The 17,003-nt window shown below is 36.0% G+C and overlaps 1 pseudogene; it reads left to right on the top strand.

Moving 5' to 3' along the window:
- The first annotated feature begins 3,820 nt into the window (after positions 1–3,820).
- On the top strand, positions 3,821–5,297 carry LOC102022495 (annotated as a pseudogene).
- The last annotated feature ends 11,706 nt before the right edge of the window (positions 5,298–17,003 follow it).

Raw genomic sequence — 17,003 nt, 5'->3', positions numbered from 1 at the left:
ACACATTGCCAAGAATGATGCAATAAGTGCTTTTGAAGCAAAGGAGAACATTTTGAAGGACATTGATGGCAATGTGTCTTTTACTTTTTTAAAGACTGAAACATCTACCATATTTTATGATCACCCCTCACTGATCAAAACTTTATGGAAATTTCTGTCAAATGAAAATGTTACAATGGCTCCTCATTCACCTCATCCACTGGATCTGGTACAGAGTGATTTCTGGATCTTTCTCAAAGATAGAATGACCATGAAAGCTAAATGTTTTGAACTGATTCAAGCAGCCACAGCAGCACCACCAAAAACATCCATGAAAGAACTGCTTTAAAAAGTGGCACAAATAATGGACTGTGTTTGAAGCAAGGGGAAGTATTTTGAGGGCATTAATAGCGCTATGTCTTGTACTGTAATACTTTTTTTTTTAAATTCAACATTAAGAAGGTTCTGGAATATGGTGGACTAAAGGTAGCAGTGCTTTGAGGCACTTGGAAGTCACTCAGCGAGATATGCAGGTACGTGGAATTGGCAGCATACAAAAACCATAAAACGGTAAGGCAACTTGAAGGAAAAGCCCACCGGATACATTCCAGTATTGGGGATGCTCAGAGAAAGCAGTATGTCCATCTCCCCATTCTAGCACGGCTCACAACCCAGATACAGTGAACCTGCCATCTCGGGAAAGAATATAAAGCCCTGAGGGAAGAAGCTGAGTACAGGAGTGGGCACAGGGTTGGGGCAGGGGGAATACTGGAGGGCCAAGCAGAGTAAAATATGTTGGTTTGAGAAATAAAAAGCTGGAAAAAAGTAAAAACGAAAGAAACTGAAAATTCCATTTACCAAAGTATAAGTAGAAAAAGAAATAATACATTTACCTTTTTAAAAACCCCAAAACCTTATAGTTTTACCAACAAGTTCTACCAAGCTATTGAGGAATTGATGCTTTTTATGTACTAGGAAATGTATCAAAGCATTAAAAGTATGGAAGATTTCAGAGGTTCAGAGTGTAGCTCATTGGTAAATTATGTGCTTTGTATGCATAAAGCACTGGGTTTGATCTCCAGTGCCACAATATTTATGACATATCAGCATATTCTTGAGGAGTAGCAATACTCCAATACCCACAAACAATATGAATAACCCCAAACAAGGAAACTACAGAATATAGAATATAGAAGCAGAAGTCCTAAATCATATACAGCTAATCAAATCCATAGTGTTGTCAAAGAGATATTCATCAAAACCGAATGTATTTTACCTAGGGAATAAAAAAATTAGCCACACAGTCGAAAATTAGTAATATAATCCATTTCACTATCAACATGAAGAGAAAAACCAATTTGGTCACTTCTATAAATGTTTAAATATCATTTACCAAAATTCAGGGGTGATTCTTGATGAAATTAAGAATAAGAATAAGAGGAAATTTCCTTAACTTTGTTAAAAACATTCCTATTAAGGTCAGAAATACTATTTTACAAATAGTATTACATATAAAATATATATAATATCATATATATGTCTATAAATATATATGTATTCTCTATCATCAAAATTAAATAGGCACATAGAATAATTTATTCGGAAAATGCCAACTGTAAACTCTTAGAACTAGTAATAGTACAATAAGCTATGTGGGACAATGTCAATGTACAAAATTTAAATTGCGTTCCTTTGTAGAACTGTGATAGTTTTGAAGGATATTTGTATATTATTTGACATTCTTCCCATCAAGTGATAGAATCTGTATCTACTTTGCTTGAACATGGGCCCAGTTGTTGACCAACTGAACGTGAATGAAATGACGCCTTGTTTTTTTGGTTTTTTGTTTGTTTCTTTCTTCTTTTTTGCGGTACCGGGGATGGAACTCACGACCTTGTGCTTGCCAGGCAGGCGCTTATGCCACTGAGCTATATCCCCATCCCCCAAAATGATGCCTTGCAACTTCTGCAACTAGGTTAAAAGAAAATATATCTTTCTTATTGGCTTGATAAAAAATAGTACTGGCACCTTGAGCTCCTAAGCAATAAATCTTATCATCGTGAGATTATTATATTGTGAGGAAGCCAAAAGTAGTGTATAGAGTTAGCCGCACATGGTACTCTGTGATTACATGGAGAGAGAGATGCCACCCATTTCCAACTACCCCATTCCCACTGTTCACACCTACAGCTACCATTTGACTGTAACTGCAAAAGAAACCCCAAGACAGAATATCTCAGATCAGGTACTCTTACAATTTCTAATTAAAAGTAACTATAAAAGATGATATTATTGTTTCTTTTTTTGTTTTTGTTTTTTTGGTACCGGGAATTGAACTCACGACCTCAGGCTTGCCAGGCAAGCACTTATGCTGCTGAGCTATATCCCCAGCCCCAATATTATTGTTTCAATAACTAAGTATTGAGGTGGTCCATTTATCAGTCACAGACTATCAGAACACCACTCAATTGCAGTGTGTCACAGGTAAAGACAGATCATTCAAATTAGTAGTTACAACAAAAAAGATAGGCATGACAAAAACAATATTTAACTCAATGATATAAAAAAGATACAGCTAAACTAAGCATGTTAATTTTCTGTAAGGGAATATACAACACTATGAGATTTCCAATTAATATACAAATTCAACATAGTTCCAAGCAAAATAACCACAATGTATTGGTAAGAGAACTTGACAAACTAATTTTAACTTTCACCTAATATAGAAAATATTCCCATATAACTCTCTTCTTCCCAAAATGGAATAAATGAACAATGAGGAAAAATATGCCCTACAAGGTATTAAAATACACTAAGAAGCTATATTAATTTTTGGTAAGAACATTTAAAATCTATTACGAATTTTCAAGTATTCAACACACTAGTATTAACTATAGACACCAAGGTCCATAGTTCTCTCAAAATTATTTCTTTTAATTGAAATTTTGTATCCTTTGACAAATGTTTCCCCAATCCTTACATACTCTCAACTTCTGGTAATTACATCTTTACTCTCTGCTTTTATGAGATTGACTTTTTTTAGATTCTGCACACAGCTGAAAATGTGTGGTGCTGATTTTGAGAAGTTACAATATTTAAAAGAGTGGAAATGCATAATCAAAAAAATTCACTATAATTTACATTCCATGTTGTTAGTTTTCTGTGTTTTACTGATGAATTCCAGCCCCTAGTGAATGACATATAATAGGTAATAAGTATATTTAAAATATCATTGAATGAGTAAGTAAATATATGAAGAAAACGGAGCCATAAATAATGAAGCACCTACTAGATAATAAAAATGGCTTTTCTAATTGCTGATAAAAGGCTAGCTAGACCATTCAAAAAAGGTATTGAGAAAACGGGCTATAGTAAAATAAAGATGTTAGATATCATCTAACATTACATATGCATTAATTCTCCAGTTTTAAAGAACTAAACATAAAAAGTAAAACTATAAAAGAAAAAAATAAAGAATAACTTGCAATAACCTAATAAGCCCTGGTATAGGGACAGCCTTCTTAGAAAGTTGTAGATTATAGAAGTTGTAAATGAAAACTGATATATACATTTGACTGTTAAAAATTAATCACTTGTATATACTCCCATATACAAGTAAAATATATCCTAAAGACTCATTGAAAATATTTTTGACACATACAATAATTTCTTAACATTCAAAACATAAAGACCAAACTCAATAAGAAAAAGAAAGTCCCACAAAGAGGCATCTTATATGAACAGGTAATTACATCACTGCAAAAATACAGATGACCAATAAAAGCAGCTGACAGCGCGCCGTTCAGGTTCCCGGGAGCCGCGGAGCTCGGTGGGCGGTGGGATGGAGAAGGGCGGAGCGGCGATGGCCGCGGATGGAGAGGCCGAGCTAAACTGGTCCCTCCTCAGCGTATCCACCTAGACGCTGGAGTCCCAGCTGCAGGCGCACAGCGACCAGCGGCGCGGCTCTGGGAGGCGCTGCTGCTTCTGCTGCCCCTTAACCGGCTGGTGTCGCTGCTGCGGGCACTGGGCCGCAGCTTCCCGCACCTGCAGCTGTTGGACGTGAGAGGCAACGCGTTGACCACTTTGGGACCCGAGCTGCTCGCGCTGAGCGGCCTGCGCACGCTGCTGGCCAGGAACAACCGGCTGGGCGGGCCGGGCGTGCTGCCCAAAGGCCTGAACCAGTCGCCCCTTGGCAGCAGTCTCCCAGTGCTCAACCTCAGCAGCAACTGCTTTCAGGAAGTGCCTGCCTGGATGCTGGGGCTGCGAGCGCTGCAGACCCCCAGCCTGGGCGGCAACCAGCTGCAGAGCATCCCTGCTGAGATGGAGAACTTGCAGAGTTTAGAGTGTCTATATCTTGGAGGAAATGTCATGAAAGAAATCCCACCAGAATTAGCAAATCTGCCATCTCTGAATTACTTGGTATTATGTGACAAGATCCAGTGTGCCTCTTCAGCTTTCACGGTTGCATTCACTGCATTCCCTCAGACTCCACAGTAATTTGCTGACTTACCTACCCCGAGAGATCCTCAACCTAATTCATTTGGAAGAGTTGAGCTTACAATGAAATCCAATGCTTGTTCGTTTTGTTAGAGATTTAACCTATAACTCCCCAACTCTCCTTGATTTAGCTGCACGGACCATTAAGATGCTGTTACGGTTTGTGTCTGCATGTCCCCCCAAATCCTCATGCAGTCATGGAGCGTGCTCATAGTTTTTCGATTGATTCATGGTCCAGTGTTGGAATTATGGCTGTGAGTGCTACACCCGCCCTGAGGCAGGTAGTTTGCATATGTAAGGCAGAGAAAGAGGCTGCTTGCTGCCACTCTTCCCTTTTGCTCTTTTTGCTTTTGCTGTTTTTGGCGGCCATGCACGGTTGCCCTGTGCCATGTGCCACTCTGCCTTGGAGCCAGCAGAATATGGACTGAAACCTCCACAAACTGTGAGCTAAATAGACCTTTCCTTCCTTAATTCTGGGTGTCAGGTATTTTGTCTCAGCAATGAGAGAAAAGTGACCAAGATAGATGCGAACTATTTCCTACACTCCATATGATCTTCCTGAGAATCTTCTTAAATACTTGAGTTCAGGCAGCCATTGCCGAAACCCAAAGTATGGTGGAGTCTATTTCCACTGTTGTGTCAGACAAATTAAATTTGTGGACTTCTGTGGGGAGTACCGCCTCCCGTTGTTGTACTACTTATGTCTGCCAGAACGCTCTTACCCCTGCAGCTCTGCCTCTCACAGCTCCATGTCCCAGCACACAGGATGCAGAAAGTTCTTCTCAGTTGAACAGGTGTGCAGGGCATTGTGGAATGCGTAAAAACTGAGCAGATTATAAGAGAGCGTAGAACTTGAAGTTGGTTATCTTCATTTGGAGTGTCCATGTAAGAGTTGGTGATGTGAAGTTTCACCTGCCATTCAGCAGGAATTGTCCCGGCCCGCGGGTACAGTCAAGGAGGACCCTAGAAGGGGAGTGGGGATGATAAAGGGACAAGAGACACGAAGAATGGAGACAAGACAGGATTCTGATCAAGTCTCGTTTATTAGCGGGAATTAGTGCCGTGCTTATATAGGGCACGGAGAAATGCGGAAGTTCTTAAGGCGGGAGTAACCAAGTAACCGACAAAGGCGGGAGTAGCTAGGCAACGGTAGGCAGTCCTGACTTAAAGGGAAAGGGGCATCTAACAGAAACTTAACTCAGACAACAGAAACTTAATGCTTAAGACAGCTACTAATATACAATGGAGATCAGTCACGGTCTCCTACAAGGAATGAATTCATTCCCACGTTTGGATGCTTTTACTATAACTTGCTCTGAATGGCAGTTCCAATTTTGGTTGATTGTTTGCAGTTTCAGTCGAGTTTTGCATGAATCACCCAGCAGAACGGTACATTCTGAACAGTGTTATATTAGGCTGTGAATACTATAACTTGCAGTGGTTGAGATAAATTATCAAAGCTGTAATTATTAACAGGGTTGTCACTGGGTTTTGATTGAATAAGATATCATAACAGGATTGACTCTCTCCATATACTGCCCATATGTTTAGATTACAGACCTCTTCAAATATGCTTGCAGAAAGTTACATAGGACCTAAATCTTTCTCACCAGCTAACTGGTAAAGTAAGGAATGTAACTTTTAAATGGGATATTTAACATTTCTGGTCTCCTTTGATTTATGTAATTATTAATAAATTTAATCCAGCAGTGACTATAATAGAATGTTATAGAAAAAGCTTATTCAAGAAAATGTGCCAGTGCCAGGTGCAGTGAACACCTATAATCCCAGCACTTGGGAGGATGAGGCAGGACAATTGCTGTGAGTTCCAGGATAGCCTGTGTTACAGGGTGAGTTCAAGGTCAGACTGAACTGCACAGTGAAACTCTGTCTCAAAAAGACAAAAGAAAGAAAGAAAGAAAGAAAGAAAGAAAGAAAGAAAGAAAGAAAGAAAGAAGGAAGGAAAGAAAGAGTACCAGAGCAGTGTACAGACTGACATACTATGCAAAACACTTTCAAATATACATTAACAGACCCAGGACTAGGTTAGCAACTACTTGTCTAACATCTGAGCTCATGGCCATCATGATTTCCTCTTTTTGCTTAAGCAATGATCCCTTGTGAACAAATTTCACACTTAACGGGAGGCCACAGTCTTGAACAATCTATTCATCATAAAACAGAGCATTAGTTTTTAATAGAAAACGTTAGAAGGGATATAAGCTAGGAAAGCTTCTTTACATCTTGCATTAAATAAATGGGGAAAAAGTTTAGAATTTTTAATAATCAAATGTGACTCTTTTGTATTATGTACTAACTGTAACCCTACACTTAAGAAAAAAGGAATTAACTAGAAAAACACGACAGTGGAACAAAATAAAGTTGAAAGCAGGGATTACTGTGTTTATGAACAATAGAGTAGTTTCCAAAACTAATTCAACATGCAAGACTTTTTGAAAATAAAATACTGATAAATAGAAAAAAATACGTTGTATCCATAAGGGAAAAGAATTCACAAACTTTTGGATTAGAAATTACCAAATTTTTAGCCAGGTGTGGTGGTGAATGCCTGTAATCCTGGCACTTGGGAGGCTGAAGCATGAGAATCACCATGAGTTCAAGGCCAGCCTGAGCGCCAGTCTAAACTACATAGGAAGACCCTGTCTCAAAAAGCTTCCCCTCCTCAAAAAGAATTGTTGTTAAGTATTTTAATATAGACTAAAAATCTAATAATAGTACAACTTTGTAAGTTTCTATTATAAAATGCACACTAGTAATCAACCCATAATAATGTGATGGCTAGTTGGTAAATGTTAAATACACAGAAATATGTAGGTTAGATTGCATTAGAGCATCAGATAATCTCTTAAAGGGGACACCAGTTCTTAAAGGGGAATTTTATAATCATGATATATATGTATGTCATTTTTAATAGAATTTTTGTTGTAGAAGAAATGTGATATAGATTAATTCAGGGTTTGTTTGTGTTTGTGTGTGACTTCATGAAACATCACGAGTTTCATGACTGCAATTGTGAAATATTGCTATAGTGAATCCCTTTACCTTTACCTTGTTATAATATAATGATTTTTTTCTTTTTGATTCAGAAATTTTCTGCCTATATCTATAGAAATAATCTAATATATTTCACAGTAATACATGGGTGATTATATCATATAATAGAAATAATAAAATTTTTGCTTCTTCAGTTGGGCCACAATAAGCTGGAGACTACAAAATTATGAAAGGTACAGATAGATGACTCAGGCAGTATCTGTGACAATCCTAACACATTTTGTACAGAAGTGACTTAGTTAAGATGCATAAAATATTTTCATGGAAAATATACTAAAATAACAGGAAAAAATTTCTCTGGCTTACATGTGCCTCTACTTTATTGACCATCAGCTTAGCCTAAGTAACAGCTTGAGTAATCTTCTAAGAACTAGTCTTTGTAAAATAACTAGGTGTGTAAACATAACACTTAACCTTACATAGCCTTTCCAGCTTCCTAGAAAGATGGTATACTGCTTGATCTTTTACAGATGTATGTAAATAATTCCAACCAGAAGTAGTTTCTAGCCTGTACCATATAGTGTAGATACATATTATATGTGTAATAAAATGTTTATTGTAAAGTCTATTATCAGTATGCATTTATCTTTGATAATGTTTAATGAAATCTTCCTTTTAGCTGTTTTATCTTTTTTTTTTATCTTTGACCTTACCCTTCACAAAAACTGCTAAGAATTTGAATTTTTCATGTTTCTTTTCGTCACCTTCCTTTTTTTCATAAATGGTTATTAACTAGAAGATGAGATAGAAGGCACTTGATCATCTAGAAACAAGATAACCAGTTTCCAAGTCATATAGTAAACTATATTTAAACTAGTCTCTCTTTTCAGTCACATGTTTCTGTTTAACAATAATTGATGAATTTTAATTGGTGTTTTAAAAAACAGATTTATGCAATAAGTTTTTGATACTGTTCAAGTTGGATAATTTTACTAAACAGACTGCTGTTGAAAAATCTCCTTAAGCAAAGCATTAGTTTGTGCAGAATGGAATTGTTCAGTGGTAGTATTTGAAATTGGAATGGGTACTTGGTACATTCTTATTAGTCTTTATTCCTAGAATCCAGTTCTATCTGCATCACCAAACTGAGTTAGAGCGTTAGTCCTAGGACTTAAGAACAGGAAGATTAGCTAATCTCAAAGTTTGATTAAATGGTTTCAGGGACTGACTGACATAAGGACCAGCTTGTCAGAGTTCTCAGCATTCCTTGTATTTGAGTAGTGAGATTGATCCAAAGGTGACTGCTGATATTTTACTTCTAATGTATGTAGAACGTATCTGTTGTTCTAAATTTGTTTGTTTGTTTTTTGGGACAGGGTCTCACTCTGTAGTTTGGGCTGGTCTTGAACTCACTGTGTAGCCCAGGCCGGCCTCGAACTTGCAGCAATCTTCCTGAGTCAGCTTTGTGAGTGCTGGGATTGCAGGCATGTGGCAACATGCCTGGCTTAAAATTATAGATATTCAGAATTTTAAGTCACCAGATATGAAAGGAAAGGTCTGCATTGTTAACTGCACTTCAAATTTGAGAATTTTTTGTTGCTGTAAATAAAAGGCAGCCCACAATAGTACAGCTTATAAATACTGTAAACTAGTTCTATCAGATCTTGTAATTATCAAGTTCAATAAAAGAAGAGAATAATGTTTTCCTCTTTTTATTTTTAAAATAAAAAATAAAAAAAAGAAGAGAAGGAACAGTCTGATTGCTAGAGTGATAAATAAAGAAGATCTTTAAAAGCAACAAAGACAAAAACAGCGAAGTCAGCAACCTAGGGATATCCCTGAGTCAAGAAATCCTTTATAGTAATATGAGTTGTTCTAAAAATGAAGTCATTAAGTGACCTGTTACTGTCCAAAAACCTTTATCACTAAATGTATTCAGTGCCTGCAATTGGGAGTGTCCACATCCTCCTGTAATGAAGGGCCAGTAAGTAATAGGATTTTCTCACAGCCAATCTTGCTTTTCCCAAAGGAACAAAACAGTACTTCATTAACCTGGAATTTATGGCTTGTCAGGTAAGCCTTGGTTAGTGTTTACCTGTTCTTTATACTAAAAAATAAAATCAAGTTTGATCTTTGAAGGCCTTTTAGCAATAGCTGTTTACATATAGAGAATAATGGTTATCGTAAATCTTCATATTGTTCATTACAGAAAACTTTAACAACTACATTATATATAATTTGTTTAGCTGAATTTAATTAGAGGTGTCTGTATTTGCCTGCATGATCCTCTTCTCATACAAAAGTAGAGATTTTACTGTGTCCTTACAAATATTGCTGCCTGTTTAATCCAAAATACTATGTAGTGAGCTTTTAAGTTTCGCTGGGTATTTAACCACAGTAAAGGCTGTTGTATAGGTTTTTAAGGAATATAACCTGTAATAATACATAGCTCTGATTCCTTCTGCATAGAAAAGTTTTGGACCTTCACTATTTCTATATAAAGCACTAAATCTTATATAATACTAGTGAATTTATTATCTGTGATTTTATATTTTCATTATACTCATGATTTTTTTAAAAAAGTAGAGTGCCTTCATGTGTAGTCAGAAAGTATGTGCCTTAAATCCTATTAGACCTAAAGTTTGGGGAACTGTATCATTTAATAAGTTATTTTTGACAGCCCCATGATCTTTTGCATACTGTGATCCTAAGGGATTCTTTTGCCTAAACAGGACCCAGTGTATGAACATAGGGCTTCTGGGAAGGGACCACTAATTAATTTACTGCTGTTACAGGAGGCCAAACCCATAAGGATTAGGGTGCCCTGAAATAAAATCAGTGAAAAGATATATTTTCTTACATATTACTTTATTTTATAAAGTTTGTTAATACCAAAGGATAACAGCAGATCCTAAACATCTTCATATTTATAGCATTATATGAAGACACTGTTATATGAGGCCTAGCATGTTTTTGCTATGCTTCTCCTTATAAGCTGAAAAAGGTGGGCATCAATGTTGTGTGTAAATAGTTCAATTCTTTTTATATTTTTCTTGGTCCATATATTCTAAGAATAGATGTTCACTAACAAATATTACACATTATTTGAACACTCACAGGAGAATGTCAGTTTAGGTGTTTCTAGACTTTCACTTTCAGTCTCAATAATGCATGTAAGGGACAGTGTTCAATCTAGTATACATTAAATCTATCAGTTAAATGAACAGTGTTTTTATACTGTTATGCCAGAAAGCCATGGCAGAAAGACCATCTGCATTGAGCCGAATGTATTTTATTCCTTTGGCTGAGAAAAAAATTGGATAAAATTGCTTTATCCAAAATTCCAGCTAAAGGAAGAACTGGGATAAGATTGACATTACTGTTGCTAATATTGCAAAAATGTTACCAAATTGATTCTGTCTGCACCTGACGTTTAAGAATTCTGTCACTAATGTAAATAGTCAACGATGATGTGCAACCAGAAAGGACTATGCACTTTAAGCATCATCATGGCAATCCTGTAGAGAATTGTGTTGAAGTTGTGTGCTGAACCACTTTGTATTCATAAGAAGCAAAATACAATGGGGGAAAATTTAAAATATTAAATATTTTAGCTTTTCATAAAGTTTGAGACTTTAAAGTATCAGCAAAGGACATTGAAAATGTGTTGTCTTCCACTTATTACTGTGTAGGATCTGGCATCTTCATTTTCTGTATTTAAAGCTGTGTGAATTATGAATATCTTTATAAATACATAGTTAACTAAAAGTTAATGGTAAAATCGGTAACTCAGTGGTATGATTCAACAATTAAGTTTTATTTTCTAGATACAGTGTATTGTATCAAATTTATATATTACCTCATAATAGTAAATGCTGTAAAAAGAATATATAAGCTACTTCAGTTCTAGTACTTCTCCCCCACCCCCCAGGATGTAAAGAACACTGTAATCTTACACCAACCTTGTGTATAAATCTTGCCTTACTAAACACTGTGCCTTATTTTGCTAAATAATTGTGTTGAAATACAATTTTACATTTTGGAAAAGTAACAGTGTTTTATTCTAAATCAACAAGAATTTAGATTTTTTTTAAAAAGTCTAAAATCCTCATTTTATATTTGCCTGTTACTTGTTATATCATTGTTTACCTGTTTATTGCATTTATTCAATACATGAATCTGTAAATTAAAAAAAAAATAAAAAGCTGCCCCAATTGAGGACTGATCATAGAAGAGCAAATGAAAATATAATAAAAATGTAAATTTTTCATCATAAAATTGACAAAAATTAAGTCATTAGAATACAATATTTGTAGAGGTAAAAAATAATTACTGCCATAGGTTACTGTTGCATATATAATTTGGTAAAGCATTTTTGGAAATTAATTTTGTAAAAATCGATTAAATGAGATTATATACATTATTTGATATAATAATAATTCCATCTCTATCTCCACAAATATATATATGTGTGTATATGAACATAAATACATATATATTAGAAAAACACAACATAAAACGGGTTGTGGAAAAACAGTGAGGAGAAGGGTCATTATAGGCAAATGAAACAGCACGATGAAAAGTCCATATTGAGTGCACAGAAAGTTACAATTAGCCTGTGACACAGAAAGGAAACTTCAAAGCAAGAATATTTCCCTAGAGGGGCTGGCATGAGGAAGAAACCACATGTGATGGCTTTGTATGCTATACAAAAGTACTCTAGGCAATAAGGCATGTATAGTTATGAGAGTGTTGGAACCTTCACACAGGGAATACAGATCACCCATCATCATAGAGACTGGACCAAGCTGAGCAGGAAAAGAATCAAATGATGAACATTAATTGAGCAGACCTTGAATATGTTTTCACTTCAGTGATGGCACAGTCTCCTGTTCCTTTTAACACTAGAATAGCTAATTCAAATTACTGATAGTATGTTGAGAAAACACAGAAGGGCAGAGTATATACTTAGAAAAATGTAATGAGACAAAGGAGAAATTCACAGACCCAAAAGGGAAGTTCATTTTTCATGAAGTCTAGTAATCTGGTGAGAAGGTATTAGTGTTTAAGTATCAAAGCTTCTTCTGTCTACGTGGGTGATTCTTTAAAACATAATAGCAGTTCTTGTGGAGATGGGAGGGTTTTCCATGGTCCTAGACCTCTTGCTAGACATTTCTCCATTATCCTCAAGCTCAAGAGCCCATCCTAGTGAAATAGGCCAACATCTAGGAGAGATGTGAGAAAACACAGGCATGAGAGATTTGCATTAAGGTGTCTACTTGGGGAAGGTACGTGAACTCATATGTTGAAGGGATCAGAGTAAGAGTATCTCAAAGGAAGAAAGCATATATTGAGAGTCTACCACATAAGATGTCATTTGATGAATATACGCTGCTGAAAAGTCTATTATAGAAACTATTACACTACAACATTCTGATAGTTTCATTGTCAGTTTCCCTGAGATTCTGACGTGGTTTATGAGCCAACCAGAGAAGGCAGGATAGATGTGAGTAAATGCATACCTTTGAGCCAAACAGATCTGAATATCATTTAGCTACATGATCCTGGCAGGTCACTGTAAACCTCTTGTTTATCATTCATAAAGTGCAGGAGGCAGAAGGGACAGATGATACCTACTTAATAGGATGGTTGAGAGGATTAAAGGATATATGCTATATCTGGCACATTACATACCCATAAATGTCAACTGTTAGTAAAAATAATTATAATATAGTACAAACTATTTTTGAATAATTAGAAAATAAATATTTATAAATGTTAAGGAAAACAATACTTTAAATATTGTTTTGTATGCATTAAATCTACTTTTCTGTATAAATGCAGTTGTTCCTTAGTATCCACAAGGGATTGGTTCCAGGACCCCCAAATATGCAGATGCTCAAATCCCTTATATAAAATAAATAATAAAAAATGAATAAAATAAAATGAATAGTATTTACAAAAATATTTACACAAAAACATATGCACATTGCCCACTATTTTAAATAATCTCTAGACTATTTATAATGCTTAATACAACATGAGTGTTATTAAATCATTATTATAGTGTATTTTTAAAACAATAATGCCAAGAAAAACATCTACACAGGGCTGGGGATGAAGCTCAGCAACACAGAGTCTGCCTGACAAGTATGCAGTTGTGAGTTTGATGCCCTGTAGTAAAAAAAGTCTATACATGTTCAATGTAGATGTAATTTAAAAAATATTTTCAATCCATAGTGAGTTGAATATGTAGACATGGAGCCCACAGACATGGGAGCACTGATTGTACATAAATATATAAACAGATATGAGTATAACACATATACATGTAGGTAGTCTGATTTTTTTCTTTTAACAACTTACATATTAAACACCACTTCATATAAATAAATGGATGCACATTTTTAGTGAAATTCCTATAGTGAACTTCTTGTTTCCAACACTTTATGATTATAAACACCAATACAATAAATATATACACTATAATTAATATCTTGTTGTTAATAAGAAATCTAATTTATAATACAAAGTATTAAGTAGTATTTTCCCTGGTTCTTTTATTTGTTCTATGTAAAATTTTCAGGTTTTCAATTCAAATTTATTTGGATGTGGACATTAAAAATAATAGTCCTTTCATTGTCTTATTTTCAACCTACACAGGTTCCCATTAGGTTCCCAGAGCCTACACAGGTTCTTCCTCCCCGATTCTCAATTTATTTCTTTGCCAGTCTCTTTTTTACTCCTTACTCTTTATTATCCTACCAGGCCAATTTCTGGTTATTGCATCCAACGGAGCCCCCTTCGGGAAGTGAAAAGGGAAATCTAACCAGGCCTCAAAGACAAATTGTTCCAAATGTTGACCTATGAAGAACGGTTCTTTTCCATAAGACTTAAGGTTCAACTCAATAGACACTTCTCTATGCCATAGGTAATGAGCATTTGGATGATACTAACAAAAGAATCAAGCATCTATTGCATTTTTGCCACATGGTAAATGCTTCTGTGAAACACTTTTACATGATTCTTTTCATTTAATCTTTATCGTCATCCTATGATGTAGGTCCCATTAGTAGCTCCTGATTCTGCTGATCAGGAAACTTAGGTGTCTATAGTGTAAATATGGCAGAACCACAATATGGGAAAAACATCTACTTGATGCAAAGCATATATTACCCATTACTTCACAAAATTTTCCTGGACAATCCACAAATGTTAGTGAAAAGCTTTTCAGGTAATTTGTCTTTGGAGAGGAAGTTGATTCTGGTACAGTATTTTTCTAGCTATCTTTCCCTTTGAATCATCAGAATCCTTTTTATTTAATGAAAATCTTACCTTTAACTGCTGGATCCATGATCATTATTCACTGTGTGTTCAATAGCTCAAATAGCATCATTTTGGCATTGAACACAGAAAGGGCATTTATGAGTCACAGATATCCTTCTTCTACGGAGCTCTAGCTCAAAATACTAAAGTGAAAAAGACAGTCACTCTAACACTGTGAGCTAGAGATTATGATAAAGATAAGTATTGGGTGCTAAAAGAACAGAGAGGAAAGCTTCACTGGCTGTGCCAACTAAACTCAGCAGCAGCAGTGAGTCAGGCAGAAAATGGAGGAGGATAATCTTCACTCTCTCACATTGCTTCAGTCATGCTATTGTTCCTTAGAGCATCATGATGGCTCAGACATCCAAGTCTCTTCTTAGTGATGTGCTCATTTCTCTGCGAGGAATGCCCTTATTTTCTCATTTTGCTAGGTTTCACTGACCTACTCTTCAATATGTGACTAAAAAGTCCTCTCAGAGGCCTTATGTAATTCCTTCAGGCTGCATTATAGTACACAAGTGCTCTACCATTGAGCTACCACCCCAGCCCAGGTTGCATTATGGGACACTCCTGTGAGCCCTTGTTTGCTTCTATCACAAGGATGCTCATTTTCTCCTGTATTCTATCCTCAAAGAACCCAGAAATTTTAATGGCAAAGTCCATGTTCTATCCAGTCTCTGTGTTTTCAGTATCTGGCTTGACACACGGAAATATTCAGTAAAAGTTTGTGGGGCCGTTCACTCATTCAATGAGTAATTACAGAGTCCTTCACCATATTCTAAGTATTTTTCTAGATTCTAGGGATAGAACAGTGAATAACGTCTCCACCTTAATGGGAGCCTATAAGACTAATAAAAGCCAACAGACCATTATCAAATAAAATAATAACTGCAAGTAATGACAAATCTTACAAAGATAATAAAACAGGATACTAGAGAGAGTGACTAGGGGTAAAATAGGAGTAGTTATGATAAAGAACTCATGTAGGAAATCTCTAAGGTGAAAACATGTGAAAATATTCATATTAATAAATACACAAACACTGATTTGAGATTTGAATAAGAAGGGACAGTGCGAAAGAATGAGGTATATGAAGTACAGTCCAGCTAGAGGGAAACCTTGAAATAAGAATAATTTATTATTCTTGTGTTCAAAAACTCCCAAAGGCATGTAAGGCAGGTGCAGAGTGAGGATGGGGAAAAGTAAGAAATAGTACTAAAGAAGTAGACAGAAGCTAAATCACATAGATTCTTACAGGCCATAGTAAGTTGAATGGATGTTAAGTCTGGGGAAAATATTTGTGGGTGAAGAAGACAGTACCATGAAGGGGTTAAGTACTCAGGCTCTAGTACAGATTACTTAGATTCACGTTCTACATTTGCCATTTTATTAGCTGTCAAGGATGGCTTAAACTCTTTACACCTGATATGGAAATAGAGTATAATATTACCATCATCATAGGTTTTCCTGGGAAGATTAAATGACAGTCCATATAATATGCTGAATCAAATGTTTAGTTCAGAATGAGTGTTCAGAAAATGTTAACTATTACTATTTTAAACAAAGTGAATGCATTGATCACCATTTTAAGGTTCTGGATGCATCGCTCAAATTCGATTTGCTTCTGATGGAGGGAATGCACAATGCACATGGGCAGAGCCCCCCAACACAAAGAAGAAAGACTCAGACAGAATACGTGGTTACATACCTCTCTGGGAGCATAACTGGGACCTCAGCTGGTAAGGAGACTGTTCCTCCTCAATGAGAATGAACATTGGTCTTTGTCACCTTAACAGTGAGGTAAGTTCTGACTCCTGATCTGCTCATTTAAAGTACAGTAGAGTTCCATCCTACTGCAGCAAACATCTAGAGGAAATAAAGAAGGGCTCCTTGGTTACTTCCAACAGAATTCTCCTCCACACACTGGCCCTCATGCTGGCCTTCGTTCTGGTTCAGCATGCCAATGTACATGCACCAGTGTCAGTAGGCCACAGGTGTTAAATAAACATGTACAGAATTAATAACTCACATGTTTTCCATTCATATGAGGTGGGATGCTAACATGCTTTGTAGAAGAGCTTGATTGAAAGGGCGGTCACTAGGGACAAACAACCATTATAGTAATATTAGTAATGACTTTGTGATAGTATGCCCAGTAAACCTCTTTTTCCCTAGATGGCTCTCTC

The sequence above is a fragment of the Chinchilla lanigera genome, unplaced genomic scaffold, assembly GCF_000276665.1.
Source record: "Chinchilla lanigera isolate Chin_1 unplaced genomic scaffold, ChiLan1.0 scaffold00074, whole genome shotgun sequence".
In the NCBI taxonomy this organism is placed as follows: domain Eukaryota; kingdom Metazoa; phylum Chordata; class Mammalia; order Rodentia; family Chinchillidae; genus Chinchilla; species Chinchilla lanigera.
This window is presented reverse-complemented; position numbering and strand designations above follow the sequence as displayed.